At 39.9% G+C, this 19305-nt stretch overlaps 1 long non-coding RNA gene across 3 annotated transcripts; it reads left to right on the forward strand.

The window, feature by feature from the left end:
• The first annotated feature begins 1899 nt into the window (after nucleotides 1–1899).
• On the forward strand, nucleotides 1900–18031 carry LOC139574713 (uncharacterized). 3 transcript variants are annotated; one of them, XR_011674819.1, is made up of 4 exons: nucleotides 1900–2211; nucleotides 2298–2388; nucleotides 16168–16280; nucleotides 16846–18031. It is a non-coding gene; the product is annotated as an uncharacterized lncRNA (long non-coding RNA). The 3 variants fall into 3 exon arrangements; XR_011674818.1 differs by having other exon boundaries at nucleotides 1900–2388; XR_011674820.1 differs by having other exon boundaries at nucleotides 1900–2388; nucleotides 16168–16267.
• The last annotated feature ends 1274 nt before the right edge of the window (nucleotides 18032–19305 follow it).

The following is a 19305-nucleotide window of genomic DNA, read 5'->3' on the forward strand; positions in this document are numbered from 1 at the left end:
CTGGCCCATTACATACTTTTTCAGTTAACCGATTCATTAAAGATGTTCACCTCTGAAAGGTTTCTAAGAAAAAATGTTTCTCCGATAAAAAGGGTATTAGCTGTGACAAAGGGTTCTGGAAGGTGACAAAGACTACACATCAAACTGTTTGAATCCATTTTTTATTTTAAATCACATTACCTCCAGACCACAGACTTGCCATTGTCTCAGAAGTAGGGTTGAAAAATTCCTGGATCTTTCAATAAATTCCATGGTTTTCCCTAAATAATGCTAAATGGAGTGTCCCGTAAACACGTAAAGAATAATACTAAATGGAGTGTCCCGTAAATACATAAAGAATAATGCTAAATGGAGTGTCCCGTAAATACGTAAAGAATAATACTAAATGGAGTGTCCCGTAAATACATAAAGAATAATACTAAATGGAGTGTCCAGTAAACACGTAAAGAATAATACTAAATGGAGTGTCCCGGAAATACATAAAGAATAATACTACATGGAGTGTCCAGTAAACACGTAAAGAATAATACTAAATGCTCTGAGGCCAGGTTGCAACCGTCTTGCAGACCAGAGTGGGCTGGTTCGCAAAATGTAACTCCGTCAGTTGGGAGAGACTGTGGGCTCGTTCCTCTGCTCAGATGTTGCTGACTGGATGGGTATTTATCAGCTAACCACATAATAGTTGCGTTCCCCTGCTCAGACGTTGTGTGCATCAACCAATGGTTGCGTGCTACGTCATCGACTGACAGATTGCTATGACGTATGATGTGGTCAGCAGATACGTAAAATACCTATCCAGATATTTGTAGGATCTGGCGGGCGTCAGCAATGCCTGGGCATAGCAACGTGCCCCACAGTTATAGCAATCTGTCAGTCGATGATACTGTAGAGATGGTCTTATTCAGATATTTAGATCAGCGGAGCAGAATAAGTGGGCTTTCTGCCTCAAAAAGATATCGGAGTGAAATGTTTTGTGTATGGATCTTCAAAGCAGAGTGCCTATCAAGGGGGTTATCTCTGGGGTGGCGCATGAAGTGCGTGCAGATGAAATACCTGAGGATGTACGTGGAGTGGTTGGTGCACGTCGACTGACCCGTATTGGTAGATGGAGTGAAGAAACTCACTTCATCCATACTTTTCCTCTTTGATTAAGAGTCTCTCCCTTCTCGTGTAAAGTCAGGCTACATGAGATACCATGTAAGAGCCTTCATGCATAAACCCCTTCAGTGTCAAAGATTTTGTCATCTGGCAAGTAAATGCAGAAGGGAAGAGTATCGAATGCCAGCGGAGGTTATATGTTGCAATTGTGGTGGGGAACATGCACCCAAATTCCTGGGTGAAGGAGCCAGAGGTGGCCTGGGTGAAGGAGCCAGAGGTGGCCTGGGTGAAGGGTTAGCCAGCTTGTGTCCTATCTGGAGGCGGAGAGACAAGTCGCATTGAGTAGCATTGAATATGCAATGGTAGTAGAGCCTGCACCAGTGAATATTTCTCGACAACCTAGGGAGTTAAAAAGGTGGACTTTGTATCGTATTTTAGTTTTTATGTGTGATGTCTGTCTTTTCCCCCTTTCCTACTATGGATTTTTTGGTTTGTTTACCACCCGTACAGTAGGTGGCGGCATGCACCTCTTGACGCTTGTTTGCGGACCGCCATTATACATAAGAAAAAGAAGAGGATGACACAATCATTGGTTGATGCATGCAACGTCTGCGCAGTAGACGTCAGTTCGAAGACAGTACATTATAAAGATAGGCAGAAACTGCTTCTCCAATAGAAATCCCCCATCACGCTTATAGGCGATGTTATCTAGCTAAACTCATGCGCAGAAACATGTCATCTGGTTTTACTGTCAAAGACGTTCTCATTGTTACTCTCGTCTCGCGCCATACTGCGCATGTGCAAACCGTAAACCCAAAGGCACTCGTTCGATATAAAATAGTTTTTGACGAAAATGAAAACGTGTCAGTTTGTTATTATCACGAGGTTGGAGTAATACCATGTTCAACTACTTAAGACATTGGCTCGAATCTAGGTTTTGCCTTTAGATTTCGAGAAAATGAACAACTAAGGAATAATTTGTCACTTCTCTCATACCCCAAACCCCGACCTGATCTGCTTCGCAAGCGTTCCTGGAAGTCTCGTGATGTTGCGCCTTTGGGTTTAGAAACTGTGGATTATGTAGCTGTCTTTTTCCAACAACGGTTTCAAAAGGCTAGTAATTTACAATACCTGGCTGAAAATTACAACGTTCTTGTTATTATAACCAATTTGTATTTTAATTTATGTATGTAATTTAGTAAGAGCAGCAGCTACCGTCTCAGTCTGGGACTAAGAGAGTCGTCAATGGACAACTGCAAATTCATTAGGATTATAAATTCTTCTGATGAGGTGAGTTGAAAAATATCTAGCCTAAAGTTACTGTATCTATCTAGCCAGTAGATCCCGACCCTAGCATTACGCTTGTTTACACTGAGCTGCACAAGGGGGTCAGAATAAAAGCCAATTTATGCTTGATCCTAAAATGTGAAATATGGTCTAGGCTTTTTATGGAGTGTGTGACGCAATTGCGGGGCATGCAGAGGCCAAATCCATACCACATGCCCTTGCACATCTCACATTTTGTATCTTCTTCAATGAGTTTTAATGGTTGTTGGCATTGAATAAATATTGCATTACCGCCACCAACTAGACTGGAGTATAACTCCCTTACTCTTTGCTTGGAAAAAAAGGTAGAAATCAACAAATACCCTACCATGTAACCCAACACTCGTTAAAAATCTACCACCCTATTCTACTAAATCTAGTTGTACCTCAGGCCAACAGCCTGAAAGGATGGGACACCACTGATCAACACACCCTGTAACTCTTCTGATGTCAAATCTCGTACACCCAAATACTTCTCTGCATATAATCTTACTGAAGCATATATCACTTGTTGGCCTGTCCATCTGTACTGGTACAGAGCTACTACTTACACCACTTCTCTCAGGATCCCTCCCCCTTGACCCATCTTCCTATAATTTCTTCACTGCTTCCGCATATGACAAGTTCTGCAATACTCTAACCCTGGTAGCCTCAATCTGCCTCACTCTCACCGGACATTTCTGACCCCCAGTCCCATGGGCACCTCTACAGATAACACATACCGCTTCTTTCCCCAATGCTACACATTCATTTTGTCTCATGCCCTTCTGCACACTTCTCACACCTAGGGACCTCTCTCCTACACTCTGCTGCCACATGCCCATAAGCTTGACACATGTAACAACGTAATCTATTTGGTACAAAAGCTGGTACGGGATAACTGATACACTATATATACAAAAGTATATGCACACTCCATCAAATTAGTGAATCCAGATATTTCATCCACACCCTTTGCTGACAGGTGTATAAAATCGAGGAAACAGCAGTAGACTTTCAACATGGCACCGTCATAAGATGCCACCTTTCCAACAAGTCAGTTCGTCAAATTTCTGCCCTGCTAGATCTGCTACCGGTCAATTGTAAGTGCTGTTATTGTGAAGTGGAAACGTCTAGGAGTAACAACTGCTCAGCTGCAAAGTGGTTGGCCACACAAGCTCACAGAACGGGACTGCCGAGGGCTGAAGTGTGTAAACATCGTCTGTCATTGGTTGCAACACTCACTACCGAGTTCCAAACTGCCTCTGGAAGCAACATCAGCACAATAACTGTTTGTCGGGAGCTTCATGAAATGGGTTTCCATGGCTGAGTAGCCACACATGCATAAGATCATGCGCAATGCCAAGCGTCGGCTGGAGTGGTGTAAAGCTCACCGACATTGGACTCTGGAGCAGTGGAAACGCGTTCTCTGGAGTGATGAATCTCGCTTCACCATCTGGCAGTCCATAGGACGAATCTGGGTTTGGCGGATGCCAGGAGAACGCTACCTGCACCAATGCATAGTGCCAACTGTAACATTTGGTGGAGGAGGAATAATGGTCTGGGGCTGTTTTTCATGGTTCGGGCCCCTTAGTTCCAGTGAAGGGAAATCTTAATGATACAGCATACAATGGCATTCTAGATTATTATGTGCTTCCAACTTTGTGGCAACAGTTTGGGGAAGGCCCTTTATTTTTTCAGCATGACAATGCCCCCGTGCACAAAGCGAGGTCGATACAGAAATGGTTTGTCGAGATCGGTGTGGATTGGCCTGCACAGAGCCCTGACCTTAACCTCATCAAACACCTTTGGCATGAATTGGAACGCTGACTGCGAGCCAGGCCTAATTGGATAACATCGGTGCCCAACCTCACTAATGCTCTTATGGTTGAAGAAAGCAAGTCCCTGCAGCAATGTTCCAACATCTAGTGGAAAGCCTTCCCAAAAGAGTGGAGGCTGATGTACCAGCAAGGGGGGGACCAAATCCATATTAATACCTATGATTTTGGAATGAGATGTTCGACGAGCAGGTGTCTACACACTTATGGTCATTGAGTGTATGTTCTAACGTCACTTTGTCGGGCAAAGACTCAACATCAAAACGCAAAAGAACAGACAACGACTCTGTTTCTCCACTCAAGCCACCCTGTCTGCGTCGCACCGAGCATCACAAACACCGGAAATATTTATCTTCAGTTGGTCCACTTTCACATTTATCGCTACGCCAGTAATCACTCCCCCTTTTCTTGAGAGCGAAAACAATTCACATCTCTTGTCCCCAGTCGTTTGATGCGGAGCACCTTCTCCCTCTCACCAACAGAAACACAAACAATTATCACAAGACCACTTCGGGTTACCTTCACCGATTCCACGGCACATAACTCCGTTTTAACCCACCCTGAAAACACAAATGGATCAGCCAAAAGGCAAGGTTCCACTTTTTCCAAAAATGTCACTCCTACCATCAGACTCAACCTGACCCTCGGTGCCTCTGGCTCGGATAACTTCACCACACCTACCACCTCCGATACTTCGCCCTCATTCACTTCCATTTCTCCTCCTGTCTTCGATCTGGCGTACAGCTCACTCTGCTTACACTTTCTACTATTCTACTTCAACAAACCATTTCCATTTGTAACCAATTCAAGCTCACCCTCTACCTCCCTCTTTCTCTTCAACCTCTTCTCTCCCCCCCCCCCCCCCCATTCCTCCTCTGCAATTCAAGTATGTCTCCTTATGATTACTACATTTCTCCTGACATGAATATTGCCCTCTCAAGCGATGTTATTCCCTGCTTGCTCCAGCCCTCCACCTTTAACTACGTCACAAGTGCAAATGACCACAATTTGTAACAATGTGTCGGGCTTCCATATAGCTCTGCGTTGGCATGACTTGTTGACAGTAGGTGGGGGCGGTACGTCTTGTGTAAACACAAACTCACTTCCTTCCCAATAGCTCTGCTGTGCTCCGCTAAGTGCAAGAAGTATGAAAGCCATGACGTCTGCGGGAGGCTGCATCGCAGTAAATGCTGTACGGCCACTTCAGCTGTCGGATTGACCATATAAGAATTTGTTCTTAACTGACTTGCCTAGTTAAATAAAGGTTAAATAAAATTGAGGTATGTTGTTTCTGACCCATATCTCGCGCCGGCTCCGCAGTGTCTTAATAGTCCTTTCTCTCATTTCCGGGGTTGGGACATACACTACCGTTCAAAAGTTGCTGTCACTTGATTTTGACCATGATTTTTAAAGAAAAGCACTTTTTGTTCATTACAATAACATCAAATTGATCAGAAATACAGTGTACACATTGTTAATGTTGTAAATGACTATTGTAGCTGGAAACGGCTGCTTTAAAAATAAATAAATATATTTTTTAATGGAATATCTACATTTATCAGCATCCATCACTGTGTTCCAATGGCATGTCACATCAACTGTGAAGAGGCGACTCTGGGACGCTGGCCTTCTAGGCAGAGTTAAAAGCCATATCTCTGTCCAGTGTCTGTGTTCTTTTGCCCATCTTAATCTTTTATTTTTATTGGCCAGTCTGATATGGCTTTTTCTTTGCAACTCTGCCTAGAAGGCCAGCATCCCCGAGTCGCCTCTTCACTGTTGACGTTGAGGCTGGTGTTTTGCGAATATTATTTAATGAAGCTGCCATTTGAGGACTTGTGAGGCATCTGTTTCTCAAACTAGACAATTTAATGTACTTGTCCTCTTGCTCAGATGTGCACTCCCACTCCTCTTTCTATTCTGGTTAGAGCCAGTTTGTGCTGTTCTGTGAAGGGAGTAGTACACAGCGTTGTACGAGCGTCCGTTTCTTGACAATTTCTCGCCTTCATTTTCAGAACAAGAATAGACTGACGAGTTTCAGAAGAAAGTTCTTTGTTTCTGGCCCTTTTGAGCCTGTAATCGAACCCACAAATACTGATGCTCCAGATACTCAACTAGTCTAAAGAAGGACAGTTGTATTGCTTCTTTAATCAGGACAACAGTTTTCAGCTGTGCTAACATAATTGCAAAAGGGTTTTCTAATGATCAATTATTAGCCTTTTAAAACGATAATTGGATTAGCTAACACAACACAGGAGTGATGGTTGCTGATAATGGGCCTCTGCACGCCTATGTAGATATTCCATAAAAAATCAGCCGCTTCCAGCTACAATAGTCATTTACAACATTAACAATTAGCCTAGTGGTTAGAGAGTTGGACTAGTAACCGAAAGGTTGCAAGATCGAATCCCCGAGCTGACATGGTAAAAATGTGGTTCTGCCCCTGAACAAGGCAGTTAACCCACTGTTCCTAGGCCGTCATTGACAATAAGAATTTGTTCTTAACTGACTTGCCTAGTTAAATAAAGGTAAAATAAAACATTCTACTAAATTTGATGTTATTTTAATAGACACATTTTTTGGGATTTTCTTTCAAAAACAAGGACCTTTGTAAGTGACCCCAAACTTTTGAACAGTAATGTACATTTTGGCGAAAATCTGGGAAATCCTATGTCCGGTGTCAGGCGTATGGTATTTTCTCTATAGAAATGACGTGAGCCAAGAAAAGAGATCAGCTTCTCATAAGCTAGATAACGTTAGCTTTATTATAGCTACATAGTGTTCGGTGTACTGTTGTTTTGAAATAACATTCTATATATTTATTTGATTGTATACTTTATATACAGTGGGGAGAACAAGTATTTGATACACTGCCGATTTTGCAGGTTTTCCTACTTACAAAGCATGTAGAGGTCTGTAATTTTTATCACAGGTACACTTCAACTGTGAGAGACGGAATCTAAAACAAAAATCCAGAAAATCACATTGTATGATTTTTAAGTAATTCATTTGCATTTTATTGCATGACATAAGTATTTGATACATCAGAAAAGCAGAACTTAATATTTGGTACAGAAACCTTTGTTTGCAATTACAGAGATCATACGTTTCCTGTAGTTCTTGACCAGGTTTGCACACACTGCAGCAGGGATTTTGGCCCACTCCTCCATACAGACCTTCTCCAGATCCTTCAGGTTTCGGGGCTGTCGCTGGGCAATACGGACTTTCAGCTCCCTCCAAAGATTTTCTATTGGGTTCAGGTCTGGAGACTGGCTAGGCCACTCCAGGACCTTGAGATGCTTCTTACGGAGCCACTCCTTAGTTGCCCTGGCTGTGTGTTTCGGGTCGTTGTCATGCTGGAAGACCCAGCCACGACCTATCTTCAATGCTCTTACTGAGGGAAGGAGGTTGTTGGCCAAGATCTCGCGATGCATGGCCCCATCCATCCTCCTCTCAATACGGTGCAGTCGTCCTGTCCCCTTTGCAGAAAAGCATCCCCAAAGAATGATGTTTCCACCTCCAAGCTTCACGGTTAGGATGGTGTTCTTGGGGTTGTACTAATCCTTCTTCTTCCTCCAAACACGGCGAGTGGAGTTTAGACCAAAAAGCTCTATTTTTGTCTCATCAGACCACATGACCTTCTCCAATTCCTCCTCTGGATCATCCAGATGGTCATTGGCAAACTTCAGACGGGCCTGGACATGCGCTGGCTTGAGCAGGGGGACCTTGCGTGCGCTGCAGGATTTTAATCCATGACGGCGTAGTGTGTTACTAATGGTTTTCTTTGAGACTGTGGTCCCAGCTCTCTTCAGGTCATTGACCAGGTCCTGCCGTGTAGTTCTGGGCTGATCCCTCACCTTCCTCATGATCATTGATGCCCCACGAGGTGAGATCTTGCATGGAGCCCTAGACCGAAGGTGATTGACCGTCATCTTGAACTTCTTCCATTTTCTAATAATTGCGCCAACAGTTGTTGCCTTCTCACCAAGCTGCTTACCTATTGTCCTGTAGCCCATCCCAGCCTTGTGCAGGTCTACAATTTTATCCCTGATGTCCTTACACAGCTCTCTGGTCTTGGCCATTGTGGAGAGGTTGGAGTCTGTTTGATTGAGTGGGTGGACAGGTGTCTTTTATACAGGTAACGAGTTCAAACAGGTGCAGTTAATACAGGTAATGAGTGGAGAACAGGAGGGCTTCTTAAAGAAAAACTAACAGGTCTGTGAGAGCCGGAATTCTTACTAGTTGGTAGGTGATCAAATACTTATGTCATGCAATAAAATGCGAATTAATTACTTAAAAATCATACAATGTGATTTTCTGGATTTTTGTTTTAAATTCCGTCTCTCACAGTTGAAGTGTACCTATGATAAAAATTACAGACCTCTACATGCTTTGTAAGTAGGAAAACCTGCAAAATCGGCAGTGTATCAAATACTTGTTCTCCCCACTGTACATAGTCTTAGCAAGCTCTTTGGCAGCAAGCTAAGCATTTTTTGCTAGCTTTGCAAATGTTAGCCTAGTTAGCTAGCTACCATCAAGTGTTGGTGATAGAAAAATGGCCGTAGACGCAACTCTAGCTTAGGTTAGAAGAAAGACTGACGTTTATTTTTTACTGGAGAATTACTTTTCAATTCATTTTGATGCACCTGTAGAACAAGGAGCTAGTTAGCAAAGCTTTTTTATATCTGTGCCCTTGGTGTACAACAGCTTCTATTACCCATGAGAGATAATGCCATCATGGTTTGATAGGCCTGAGACCCCAGTGCAGCGCAATGTAAACAAGTGTAATGGTAGGGTGGGAATCTTCTGGCTAGCATAGCATGGACAAACCTAACACAAATGAGTGAGCCTTTATGTAGTTGCTGTAATATTTAAAGATGGGGATTGGACCACTCGTCCGGATAAACATTAGCTAGTTATCGGTAAGCTATCTAACGTTAACAGTTAGCTATCCGCTTATCTAGAAGACAGCGGATGTTCCTGAGTGGCCGAGGTAGATTTTAGTCAAAACTATGGCAAGGCCTGAAAATGGTTGTATAGCAATGATCAACCACTCCAGACCACCTTTTCTCATCACACAGAGACGCATACAAAGCTCTCCCTCGCCCTCCATTCGGCAAATCTGACCATAATTCTATCCTCCTGATTCTTGCTTACAAGCAAAAACTAAAGCAGGAACTATCAGTGACTCGCTCAATACAAAAGTGGTCAGATACCACGGATGCTACGCTACAGGACTGTTTTTCTAGCACAAACTGGAATATGTTCCGTGATTCATCCAATGGCATTGAGGAGTATACCATCTCAGTCACCCGGCTTTATCAAAAAGTGCATCGACGACGTTGTCCCCACAGTGTACGTACGTACATATCCCAACCAGAAGCAATGGATTATTGGCATCGAGCTAAAGGAGCTAAAGGCGAGAGCATCCACTTTCAACGAGCGGGACACTAATCGGGACGTTTATAAGAAATTCTTCTAAGCCCCCAGACGAACCATCAAACAGACAAAGCGTCAATACAGGACTTAGATTGAATCCTACTACACCGGCTCTGACGCTCGTCGGATGTAGCAGGGCTTGCAAACTATTACGGACTACAAAGGGAAACCCAGCCTACCAGACGAGCTAAATACCTTATATGCTCGCTTCGAGGCAAGCGACACTGAAGCATGCATGAGATGTCAACAGTCAATAGAACTTTGTCTGATGAATCTAATGTGAAGGGGGGCCGAAGGAGACAGGAATGAGTAATCACTTCCACGGGCTGATCACGCATTCACCATGCGCCTTCACATGAGGAGGACCTCCGTTCCACCGCTCTTCTGAAGTCAATTTAATTTTCCGGTTGGAACGTTATTCAAGATGTATGTTAACAACATTCTAAAGATTGATTCAGTACATCGTTTGACATGTTTCTACTGACTGTTACAGATTTTTTTGACATTTCGTCACGTTATAGTGGAGGCGCGTTGTGACTTTGGAATTGTTTACCGAAGGCGCGAACCAAAGTAGCAAATTTGACATAAATAACGGACATTAACGAACAAATCAAGCATTTATTGTGGACCTGGGATTCCTAGGACTGCATTCTGATGAATTCATCAAAGGTAAGGAAACATTTATCATGTATTTTCTGGTTTCTGTTGAGTTCAACATGGCGGCTAATTTGGCTATTGTTCTGAGCTCCGTCTCAGATTATTGCATGGTTTATTTTTCCGTAAAGTTTTTTTGAAATCTGACACGGGCGGTTGCATTAAGGAGAGGTATATCTATAATTCCACGTGTATAACTTGTATTATCATCTATATTTATGATGAGTATTTCTGTTGAAACGTTGTGGCTATGCAAAGTCACTTGATGTTTTTGCAACTAGTGAATCTAACGCGTCAATGTAAACTCAGATCTTTTTATATAAATATGAACTTAATCAAACAAAACATGCATGTATTGTGTAACATGAAGTCCTATGAGTGTCATCTGATGAAAATAATCAAAGGTTAGTGATTAATTTTATCTCTATTTCTGGTTTTTGTGAAAGCTATCTTTCGCTGGAAAAAATGGCTGTGCTTATTGTGGTTTTGTGGTGACCTAACATAATCGTTTGTAGTGCTTTCGCTGAAAAGCCTATTTGAAATCGGACACTTTGGTGGGATTAACAACAAGATTACCTTTAAAATGATATAAGACACATGAATGTCTGAGGAATTTTAATTATGAGATTTCTGTTTTTTGAATTTGGCGCCCTGCACTTTCTTTTGTTTTTGTCATATCGATCCCGTTACCGGGATTGCAGCCATAATCAACCTACTCAGATTTGCTACACACATAATATATTTTCTAAATTTTCTAACATCTGTGGCATTGGCTCACAGGCAAACAGGCAAGGGAATAAAACAAATATTGCTAGAACCTATTTCTTGAATTCTAAATATCAGACATTTGAAAGCTCTAATTTTGACCTTCATAATACCTCTGATGGCAGTAACTTTACAAGCACTAATTATGGTCAATTTAGACTGAGAATAGTATCTAGTTATAGTAAGGGGTGAAGTAAGTATAGCCAGTTATAATTGTAAAGATTTAGCAGATTATAAAAAAAGATCAGTCTTCACATGGCTAAAAGAAAAGGAATATAACATATACTGTTTACAGGAAACTCACTCTACATTCTTAGATGAAGTTGTGTGGAAAAAGGAATGGGGTGGTGAAATAATTTTCTGTCATTGACAAAGGAACTCAAAGGGTATGATGATATTAACAAAAATTGTCGATCTGAATGTGCAAATAGTCAGGAATGATTCGCAAGGAAGGTGGATCCTTTTGAATATGAAAGTGGACGAAAATTGATTTGGCTCATTAATATATATTGTCCAAATCAGGATCCACACTTCGAAAAAATGTATACCAATTTATTGAACTTACAGGCAACAAATGATCTAATCATTATGGTAGGAGACTATATGTTAGGGGAATTTTATAATTCCTTTATGTACTCATTAATTAAAATCAATCTGTCTATTTCTAAGAATTTGTAAGATAGTTATTAACATAAAATAGACAGGGTCCAGTCTTATTAGAATTAGATAATAGTATTTATTCTCGTGAGCGCGCTCCCATTTAACCACAAACAACAGTTTATATACAAAATATGACGTCATTGGTTACAGAATAAAGCTCCTCCTCTTGACCAAGATAAAACAGGTTCATTCCAACTCACCACCACCATTTATTCTCCTGAAGGCTCACTATAATTTATTACCACTTTAGCAGACAACTCAAGATAATGGACACCTAAGAAGTTACTCACTGCCTTATCTAAACATCTCAGGGCTAATTTGGGTCGGTTCAACCATAGTTTAACGATCCTTTTTGCTTACTTTATAACCCTCACCACACACCTCTCCAACTAAGTTGGAATGGTGTTTATTATGTTTTAATTACTCTTTTTTCATGCTACATAATCCCTTCCTTATGAATTAACATGATTAATCAGATATAATAATACAGGGTAGAGTTCAATTAGTTATAGTTTTATCTAAATGTAAACATTGTTTAGTCATTACTCATAAAATTCCTAACTCTATAACACAGTGTTAAGTACCTCAATGGAGCGTAAAGGTAATCACTCTACAAACTATCATCACGTGCCCTTAAGGAAATCACAAATATTATGGACACATTAGAAATAGTGGATATTTGGAGACTAAAAAACCCAGACCTAGTGAGATATACATGGAGGAGACTTAATCAAGCTAGTCGTCTTGACTACTTTCTTGTCTCTTTCTCTCTTGCATCAAAGGTAAAAAAAAGTTTTAATAGGAGACAGAATGTGATCGGATCATCTAATTGGCATTCACATAACTCTTATAGATTTTCCACGTGGACGGGGATATTGGAAATTTAATCAAAGTTTACTGGAGGACAACTTATTTTTAACTAAGACAAAATAAATGTTCCAGTATAATCTAGGTTCAGCAAATCCCCTTATTGTTTGGTATACCTTTTTAAATGTACCTTCAGGGGTCATTCAATTCAAAAGCAGTTTCTGGCTAAAGAGACTAACAAGGAAAATCCATGAACTAATAGTACAGGTAGATGGCAATAAAAACGATACTACAGAGATACAAAATAAGTTAGAGGAAAAACAAAAAGAACTTGAGGAACTTATTCAAGAACGATCTAATGTAATCTATTACAAAAATTAAGCAAACTGGATGGAATATGGAGAAAAATGCACAAAATTCTTCCTGAATCTCCAATACAGGAATGCTAACAAGAATAATTTGCAGAATCTCGTTACTGAAAACGGAGTCACCTATGATTCTCCGAATGATATTTTAAAAGAGCAAGCTAATTATTTTAGGCAGATGCTCTCTTTTCCGTCTCATCCTCTCCCACTGAATGAAGATTACGGTAAGGGATTCTTTCCAAATTATTCAACAATTTTATTTTTTACAAACGTACAGAAAGATCAGTGCGAAGGCCAAATTACAGAAGAATAACTTTGAGGCTATTAAATCCTTTCAGTCTGGAAAAACCCCAGGGCTTGATGGCATACCGGTAGAGGTATGTCAAGTATTTTTTGATATACTAAAAGCTCCATTGTTAGATTGTTTTAACTACTCCTATAGAAATGGTAGTCTGTCAGGTACTCAGCAGGAAGGTCTGATTTCTCTATTATTAAAACAAGACCCAGATGGCAAATATAAAGAACCAGTCTATCAAAAAAACTGGAGGCCCCTTGCACTTCAATGTTGTGATGCAAAAATACTAGCAAAATGCATAGCACTTAAAAGGGTTTTACTAGGTATTGTTCATCCTGATCAGACAGGTTTTTTACATGAACGATACATTGGAGATAATATACGACAACTACTAGAAATAATAGAACATCATGAAACGTATAAGAAGCCAGGAATAGTATTTATAGCGGATTTTGAAAAGGTATTTATAAAGTAAGACTGGATTTTATTTATAAATGCCTGGATTTTTTCAATTTTGGTAATTCTCTTATAAAATGGGTAAAAATAATGTATAGCAACCCCAGGTGTAAAATAGTAAATAACGGCTACTTCTCAGAATTTTGAATTGTCAAGAGGAGTTAAACAAGGGTGTCCGCTGTCACCATATCTATTCATTATGGCCATCGAAATGCTAACTATTAAAATCAAATCCAATAACAACATTAGAGGATTATAAATCCAAGGCTTAAAAACAAAGGTATCCATGTATGCCGATCACTCAGGTTTTTTATTAAGTCTGCAAGCTAGATCCTTGCAATGTCTCATTGAAGATCTAGGTAACTTTTCTGTACTCTCTGGACTAAAACCTAATTATGATAAGTTTACAATATTACGTATTGGATCCTTAAAAAATACAACTTTTACATTACCCTGCAGTTTACCTATAAAATGGGCTGATGGTGAAGTAGACATACTCGTTATTTATATCACAAAATATATAAATAAGCTCTCCGCAATGGTTTTCAATAGAAAACTTGTAAAAATAGACAAGATCCTGCAACCATGGAGAGGTAAATACCTTTCTATTTATGGAAAAATTGCCCTGATTAACTCCTTAGTCATATCTCAGTTTACTCACTTACTGATGGCGCTGCCTACTCCTGATGATTTGTTTTTCAAATCATATGAGCAAAAAATATTTTGCTTTATCTGGGACTCTAAACCAGACAAAATAAAATGTGCCTATCTATATAATGAATATGAATTGGGTGGGTTGAGATTATTAAATATAAAAGCACTAAACCTCGCTCTAAAAGCTTCACTCATTCAAAAGTTTTATTTGAACCCTAAATGGTTCTCAAGTAGATTACTAAGAAAATCTCATCCATTGTTTAAAAACTGCCTTTTTGCCATTGTGCAGATTGACATTTTTTCAAAGTATCTCTCTTTTTCAAACAAGCATTTCAGAGCTGGCTACAATTTCAATTTCATCCCCCTGAAAAGATAGAACAAATATTATGGCTGAATTCAAATGTGCTGGTTGATAAAATACATGTATTTATGGGAAAGATGTTTGAAACTGGTATTTTGTTCTTAAATGATATTGTAAATTGGAATGGTAGAGTTATGTCCTTCATGGAGTTATCAGAATTGTACGTAAAGGTCTGCTCAATCCAAAAGTACAACCAATTGATTACAGCATTGCCCCAAAAATGGAGGAGGCGAGTGGCAGCGGTAGGAGGTAGGGAACTGGTCTGTCTGCCCAATATAAAGGATCAAAACTTGTGGAGGTATAAAAATAGCATAAATAGGAAAGTATACCAGTTTCATTTGAGGACCAGGATGTTGACAACTGTGCCATACAGATTGCAAAATAGTTGGGAAGAGATTTTTGATGTACCGATTCCATGGTACAGGGTGTATGAGTTGATATATAAAACAACGCAAGATTCAAGACTTTGTGCTTTTCAGCTGAAATTATTATATAGAATTCTTGCCATAAACAAAATGTTGGATATTTGGGGCATAAAATCATCGAAGCTCTGCAGATTTTGTTCTAAGGATACAGAATCAATAGAGCATGTATTCTGGTATTGCCCTCAGGTAGCCTGTTTCTGGTCATAGGTTCAGGAATGGCTGAAAATGCATAGCATTGATCTAAAATTGACCCTAGAAATAGTACTGTTAAGAGATCTGGAGAGACCGGGTCAGTCAATTACTAATACTCTTATTAAAAGTATTTATCTTCAAATCACAATCTGTGGATTCTATTCGATTAGATAGATTGAAATTACACGTAAAACATCCCTACAGCATGGAGCTCTGTCAGAGTGTCAGAGTGACCATCGGGTTCTTGGTCACCTCCCGAGGGGGGGCCTCGATTGCTCATCCAGAAGGCGAGGTCAGTACAGGGGTATCAAAGCTGGGACTGAGAGACTGGAAAAACAGCTCCTATCTCAAGGCCATCAGACTATTAAACAGCCATCACTAGCACATAGAGGCATCTTTCTATATACATAGATTTGAAATCACTGGCCACTTTAATAAATGGAACACTAGTCACTTTAATAATATTTACATATCTTGCATTACTCATGTCATATGTATATACTTTATTCTATTCTACTGTATCTTAGTCTCTGCCGCTCTGACATTGCTCATCCAAATATTTATATATTCTTAATTCATCATTCCTTTACTTAGATTTGTGTGTATTGGGTATATGTTGTGAAATTGATAGATATTACTCGTTAGATACTACTGCACTGTCGGAGCTAGAAACACAAGCATTTCGCTACACCCGCAATAACATCTGCTGAACATCTGCTGAATTAGACTTGATTTGGAATTCCTTCAACCTCACGACTTGGTTTTTGCTCTGACATGGAGTGTCAACTGTGAAACCTTTTATATAGACAGGTGTGTGCCTTTCCTATTCATGTCCAATCAATTGAATTTACCACAGGTGGACTCCAATCAAGTTGTAGAAACATCTCAAGGATGATCAATGGAAACCGGATGCACATGAGCTCAATTTCGAGTCTCATAGAAAAGGGTCTGAATACGTATGTAAATAAGGTATTTCTATTTGTCATTATGGGTGTGGATTGCGGAGAAAAAAAACTAAATGTGATCCATTTTACATTAACACTGTAATGTAACAATGTGGAAAAAGTCAAGGGGTCTGAATACTTTCTGAAGGCACTGTATATCAGTGAATATTGATATACAATATACAGCAGAAACAATTAATATTATGCATCATTTTAGAAAATGCCACCAAACGGCATCAGAGTTAAGAGGTTATTGTTACGTGCAATAAGTTATCACACGCAGCTTTTTAAGTCAGTTTGATAGCGGGAAAATGCGCATATTGTTTTGAATGTGAATTTTGGAATATTTGCATGAAAATCTGATCCCAGTTTAATGGAATGGTTTCCATTAAATTGGGATCAGATTTTAGCTAATGACAAATTCATCATTGCGTTTAAACAATGTTTTCTGTTGTGTATTATCGTGTCCTGAGATGTTCAGGTGACAGGGTCAGGATAATATCTAGATTGTAAATGTATTGTATTTGTTGTGATTTCCCTTCTCTTAATTGCTCTCTTTCTCCCTCTCTCACTCACACACTCTTACACAGATGTGAACGTGGAGTCTTTCCAGATCTTCTCGTGCTCTGGCTGTCCGTTCTCCTATCACCTCTCAGATCTTCCTCCTCAAACACATAAAGAGATGTCACCATGATATGTATGTCAGACTGTTGAGGAGTGGAGAGATCAGAGAATCTCATGTCCTTCAGCAGCTCACAACACCATGGAACCACCACAGGTTCATTCAACCCAGCTCCCACCAGGAAACAGAAAGAGACGGACAAGGCACGGCCACGGCCACACCACTGTTCTCAGTGTGGGGAGAGCGTCATTAAAGATCATCTCAGAACACACCAACACATTCACACAGGAGAGAGGCCGTTCCACTGCTCCCAGTGTGGGAAGAGTTTCAATACAGGGAGTGATTACAATAGACACCAGCTCACTCACACAGGAGAGAGGCCGTTCCACTGTTCCCAGTGTGGGAAGAGTTTCAGGGAGTCCGGAAATTTAAAGATACACCAGCGCATTCACACAGGAGAGAAGCCATTCCACTGTTCCCAGTGTGGGAAGAGTTTCAGGAAGTCACACCAGCGCATTCACACAGGAGAGAAGCCGTTTCACTGCTCCAAGTGTGGGAAGAACTTTGGTTTCATACACGTTCTAACAGCACATCCAGCGCACTCACACAGGATAGAAACCGTTCCTCTGCTCCCAGTGTAGGAAGAGTTTGTCAAGAGTAATCTCAGAACACACCAGCACATTCACACAGGAGAGAAGCCGTTCCACTGTTCCCAGTGTCGGAATACTTATATTCGAAATCTAAAGACACACCAGTGTTCTTAAAGAGTAAAGAAGATTTCACTTGTAAATGGGATGGTAATGTGACAATGAGATTCAGTAACTTTATATTCTATCAAGAAACATGGCTGATGTCTTTTGTACATAGATACCAGGTTTAAGGTTAGTTCAGGAAGTACAATTTAAATTCCAATTCTCTTCCAATGTTTTCCAATTAGTAAAATTTGGAATTGACCCCAACTCGGATAGATCATGTTGAATTATTCTGATATGATATTCACAGAACTCAAATTTGAATATAGTAAATTACGCATGTGTATATTAACTGTAAATATTTAACTAATCTTTGAACTGAAATGTATACCCCCTCTAATCATAAACATGGCAAGATTTAAATCTGTTTTTGATATCACAATAAAATACACATCTCCTCTCCTTTGTTGTTTGTCTTGTCAGATATTAGCAACTCACACCCAGAGAAGGATTCTCTCATCTTCATCATTCTATGTATTCACTGTTGATTGTCTGACTCCAAGTAGGGAGTTGTTTTGAGGCCAGTTTATTTTCTCTCCAAGGGCCTCATTTATAACCTTTGTGTAAATTTAACACTAAATAGCTGCATGTGCCATTTCTAAAAAGACTATGCATGCACAAAAATATAGATTTTCTAAACTTGATGCACCCTATAAATATGCATGTTTCCCCGTTAAAAATCAGACCTGTCGTAAAACTGTGTGGGAAAGGGCATTAAGACTCCGCCTGAAAAACGCTCATCAGTCACCTTTTATGGTGACAATAATGCCCTTATTTGCTGTGTACTTTGGAAGTATTAGAATTAGGCCAAGACCGTATGTAAAGGAAATAGCAATGTACTGCCAACTTGATCAAATGTCTTTGGAGTTGTTGGCAGAATGTTTTCTTTTGCAGTGACATTTGCTGTATCTGACCATTTCTGAAAGACTAAAACAATTACAAATTATTGTGGACATATAAACAGATCGTTTGAATGCAATAATGTTTGCATTCATTTTTCCCCAAACCTAAATATATTGCACTGCCGGCAAATTCTGAACCATCGTCTACTCTGGAAAAAAATTAACTACAGTACACACGTCAATGCAAAAGACCAACAGTCTGTTCACCTGTTAAATTCTACTGTAAGTTATAACCTGGGCTCTCTGTTGGATGTATGGCATTTATTGAAATTATAATAGCCTATCTAATAGGCACAATTAAATGAGAGATGTGCATGGTCATTTGTTGTAAGGCTACTTTCGGGAATATCAACTCGTCATGGCCAGAAAAAGTGAGGAATTTATTCTGCAATATGTATTCTGTACACTACCGTTCAAAAGTTTGGGGTCACTTAGAAATGTCCTTGTTTTTGATAGAAAAGCAATTGTCCATTTTAAATAACATCAAATTGATCAGAAATACAGTGTAGACATTGTTAATGTTGTAAATGACTATTGTAGCTGTAAACGGTGGATTTTTTATGGAATATCTACATAGGCATACAGAGGCCCATTATCAGCAAGCATCACTCCTGTGTTCCAATGGCACGTTGTGTTGGCTAATCGAAGTATATCATTTTAAAAGGCTAATTGGTCATTAGAAAACCCTTTTGCAATTATGTTAGCACAGCTGAAAACTGTTGTTCTGATTAAAGAAGCAAGACTAGTTGGGGATCTGGAGCATCAGCATTTGTG

The sequence above is a fragment of the Salvelinus alpinus genome, chromosome 4, assembly GCF_045679555.1.
Source record: "Salvelinus alpinus chromosome 4, SLU_Salpinus.1, whole genome shotgun sequence".
NCBI classification, from domain to species: domain Eukaryota; kingdom Metazoa; phylum Chordata; class Actinopteri; order Salmoniformes; family Salmonidae; genus Salvelinus; species Salvelinus alpinus.